Source organism: Galeopterus variegatus, unplaced genomic scaffold, assembly GCF_000696425.1.
Source record: "Galeopterus variegatus unplaced genomic scaffold, G_variegatus-3.0.2 Scaffold2009, whole genome shotgun sequence".
Taxonomy (NCBI): domain Eukaryota; kingdom Metazoa; phylum Chordata; class Mammalia; order Dermoptera; family Cynocephalidae; genus Galeopterus; species Galeopterus variegatus.
This window is the reverse complement of record NW_007728120.1, coordinates 25,607-30,152: the sequence shown is the minus strand read 5'-3', so window position 1 is coordinate 30,152 and position 4,546 is coordinate 25,607. Positions and strand designations below refer to the sequence as shown.

Genomic DNA, 4,546 nt, shown 5'->3' with positions numbered 1-4,546 from the left:
CCCCAAAGTTCCAAGTATTGAAAACTTGGCCCCCACTCTATCTGTTGAGGGTGGGAAATCCTATTATGGTAATAGGGGCCTTGAAGAGGTGATTGGATTGTAGGACCGTGCCATAGTGAATGGATTAATAATGGTGTTCAGGGGTGTGGTTCTGAGGGCTTTAAAAGAAGAGCACATGAGAGGTTCTCTCTCTCTACTTCTGCCATCTCACAATGTGATACCCTGCGTCACTGAAGCCATCACTAAGGAACACCTTCACCAGATGACTTTGGACTTCCTAGCCTAAAAAACTGTAAGCAATGAATTTTGTTTTCTTCAAAGTATCTAGTTCCAGGTCTTTTGTTATAAGCAACAGAAACGGACTAATACCACAGTTCCAGAATACGTAATTGAGATAGACATACTTAGCAGCTGGAAGAATCCCCACATCAGTTCCCTGACCTGTGGAGTGAGGACTATTATGATGGGAAAGGCCAAATGGGAGCCATTAGAGCTGCCTCTACCTAGAAAAATTGTAAATCAGAAACAATACCACATCCCTGGAGGGATTGCAGATATTAGTGCTACTATTGAGGACTTCAGAGAGGCAGGAGTGGTGATTCCCACCACATCCCCATTCAACTCTCCTATTTAGCCAGTGAAGAAGACAGATGGATCCTGGAGAATGAGTGGGTTATCATAAGCTTAACCAAGTGGTGACTCCAATTGCAGCTGCTGTACCAGTTGTGGTTTCATTACTTGAACAAATTAACACATCTCTGGATACCTGGTATGCAGCTATTGATCTGGCAAATGCCTTTTTCTCCATCCCTGTCCACAAGGCCCACCAGAAGCAGTTTGCTTTCAGCTGGCAAGATCAGCAGTACACCTTCACTGTCCTACCTTAGGGGCATATCCTGTATCTCTAGCCCTATGTCACAATTTAGTTTGCAGGGATGTTGATCACCTTTCCTTCCACAAGACATTACACTGGTCCATCACGTTGATGACATTATGCTGATTGGACCTAGTGAGCATGAAGTAGCAACTACTCTGGACTTATTGGTAAGACATTTGCGTGTCAGAGGATGGGAAATAAATCCAACTAAAATCCAGGGGCCTTCTACTCAGTTAAATTTCTAGGGATCCAATGGTGTGGGGCATGTCTAGATATCCCTTCTAAGGTGAAGGATGAGTTATTGCATCTGGCCCCCCCCTACAAACAAGAAAGATGCACAGCACCTAGCGGCCTATTTGGATTTTGGAGGCAACACATTCCTCATTTGGGTGCGTTACTCCAGCCCATCTACCGAGTGACCTGAAAGGCTGCTGGTCTTGAGTGAGGCCCAGAACAGGAGAAGGCTATGCAACAGGTCCAGGCTGCTGTGCAAGCTGCTGTGCCCCTTGGGCCATATGATCCAGCAGACCCAATGATCCTTGAGGTGTCAGTGGCAGATAGGCATGCTGTTTGGAGCCTTGGGCAGGCCCCTAAAGGTGAATCACAGCAGAGACCCTTAGGATTTCGGAGCAAGGCCCTGACATCATCTGCAGTTAACTGCTCTCCTTTTAAGGCCTGTTACTGGGCCTCAGTAGAAACTGAATGCTTGACTATGGGCCACCAAGTTCCCATGCAACCTAAGCTGGATGTTATCTGACCCAGCAAGTCATAAGGTTGGGTGTGCACAGCAACACTTGATTATCAAATGGAAACGGCACATACATGATTGGGCCCAAACAAGACTTGAAGGCATGAGTAAGTTACATGAAGAAGTGGCCCACACACCCATGGTTCCTTCAGCTACAGTGCCCTCTCTCCCCCAGCCTGCACCTATGGCCTCATGGGAGTTCCCTGTGATCAGCTGACAGAGGAAGACAAGGCTAGAGCCTGGTTTACAGATGGTTCCGCACAATATGCAGGCACCACCCGAAAGTGGACAGCTGTGGCACTGCAGCCCCTTTCTGGGACACCCATGAAGGACAGTGGTTGTGCGCTTTGCTTAGAAGAAGAAATGGCCAGATTTGTGGTTATACCCTGATTCGTGGGCTGTAGCCAATGGTCTGACTGGATCATCAGGGACTTGGAAGAAACATGATTGGAAAATTGGTGAGAAGGAAATTTGGGGAAGAAGTATTTGGATAACGGGCCGGCCCAACTCTCTGAGTGGGCAAAGCATGTGAAGATATTTGTTTCCCATGTGAATGCCCATCAAAGTGTGACCTCAGCAGAGGAGGACTTTAATAATCAGATGGGTAGAATGACCCATTCTGTGGGTACTAGTCAGCCTCTTTTTCTAGCCACCCATGTCATCACCCAGTGGGCTCATAAGCAAAGTGGCCATGGTGGCAGAAATGGAGGTTATGCATGGGCTCAGCAACAGGACTTCTGTTCACCAAGGCCGACCTGGCTATGGCAACTGCTGAGTGCCCAACCTGCCAGCAGCAAAGACCAGCACTGAGGCCCTGATGTGGCACCGTTCCCCGCGGTGATTAGCCAGCTACCTGGTGGCAGATGGATTACATTGGACCATTTCTATCGTGGAAGGGGCAGTGTTTTGTTCTTACCAGAATAGACACTTACTCTGGATATGGGTTTGCCTTCCCAGCATGAAATGCTTCTGCCAATACTACCATCCGTGAACTCACAGATGCCTTATTCACCATCGCGGCATTCCACACGGCCTTGCTTCTGACCAAGGAACTCACTTCACAGCCAAAGAAGTGCAGCAGTGGGCTGATGCGCATCGGCATTGCTTCTGACCAAGGAACTCACTTCACAGCCAAAGAAGTGCAGCAGTGGGCTGATGCGCATGGGATTCACTGGTCTTATCGTGTTCCCATCATCCCGAAGCAGCCAGTCTGACAGGACGGTGGAATGGCGTTTTGAAGTCACAGTTACAGCACCAGCTAGGTGACAATACCCTACAGGGCTGGGGCAGAGTTCTCCAGAAGGTTGTATATGTTCTAAATCAGTGTCTAATATATGGTCCTGTTTCTCCTATTGCCAGGATTCACGGGTCCAGGAATCAAGGGGTAGAAATGGACGTGGCACCACTCACCATGACCCCTAGTGACCCACTGGCAAAATTTTTGCTTCCCATCCCCATGACTTTATGCTCTGCTGGTCTAGAGGTCTTGGTTCCAGAGGGAGGAAGGCTTCCATCAGGAGACACAAAAATAATCCCATTGACCTGGAAGTTAAGGCTGCCACCTGGCCACTTTGGGTTCCTCATGCCTCTGAGTCAACAGACTACGAAAGGAGTCACAGTGTTGGCTGGGGTGACTGACCCAGACTACCAAGGAGAAGTTGGACTAGTGCTTCACAGTGGAGGTGAGGAAGATTATGTCTGGAATACAGGAGATCCTTTAGGGAATCTCTTAGTACTTCCGTGCCCTGTGATTAAAGTCAATGGAAAATTACAACAACCAAATCCAGGCAAGACTATGAATGGTCCGGACTCTTCAGGGGTGAAGTTTTGGGTCACTCTGCCAGGTAAAGAGCCACAACCAGCTGAGGTGCTCACTGAAGGTAAAGGGAACACAGAATGGGTAGTAGAGGAAGGTAGTTATATAAATACCAGCCTCTGACCACGTGACCAGTTATAGAAACAAGGATTGTAATTATCCTCACTATTGTGTTAAGAACATGTCTCTATGTATATATACTGTACACATATTAAGCAATTACCTTTGTTTTTGTTCCTCTTCTTCTTTATCGTGTACCATGAGACTTACTGACTTTATACCAGCATTTAAATATTGTTAACTTTACATCTTTGTATTTGCATTTAAGTCATGGGATGTCAGAATAAGGGTAAATATCATCTAAGGACTTATCTCCTTTTCTGGGAAAGGGATTAATGTGTTTTCGGTTGTATGCAAGATAGTTGCATCATGTTAGGCAAAACTATTACATTACTGTCTCATTTGAAGACTAAGTATGATTTAAGGGGATAGTATGGACACCGTGTTGACAAGAGGTCAACTTATGAAGGACTTGTGAAGGTTAATTCTAGTTGTCAACTTGATTAGATTAAGGATTGCCGAGAAACCTGGTAAAGCAATCTTTCAGAAACCTGGTAAAGCTATCTTTTAGGTGTGTCCATGAGGGTGTTTCCAGAAGAAATTAGCATGAGAGCCTGAGTGGACTGGGTTGGAAACATCCACCCTCAGTATGGGTGGGAACCATCCAATCCGCTGGGGCCCCAAGAGAACAAAAAAAAAAACAGAGAAAAAGTGAATTGTTCTCTCTGTCTGTTGGAGCTGGGATACACTCTTCTCTCCTGTCCGTGGACGTCAGAGCTCGAGACTCTTCAGCTTTTGGATTCTAGGATTTACACCAAGGACACCATCAGCTTCTTTGGTTTAGAGGCCTTTGGTCTTAGTTTGCAGACTGCCTATGGTGGAACCTGTCTTCACAATCACGTGAGCTAATTCCGCTAACAAATCCCTTCTCGTATATTTATACCATATCCTATTGATTTTGTCTCTCTGGAGAACCCTGACTCACACTCACACCTATGGGTGTGGGTGTTTAAACTATTCTGTTTAAACCAGAAAGCAGCCAGCC

General features: G+C 46.5%; 1 pseudogene; it reads left to right on the top strand.

Annotated features, from left to right (window-relative positions):
• LOC103596429 overlaps positions 1–3,597 on the top strand; it is a 50,738-nt pseudogene extending 47,141 nt beyond the window's left edge.
• The last annotated feature ends 949 nt before the right edge of the window (positions 3,598–4,546 follow it).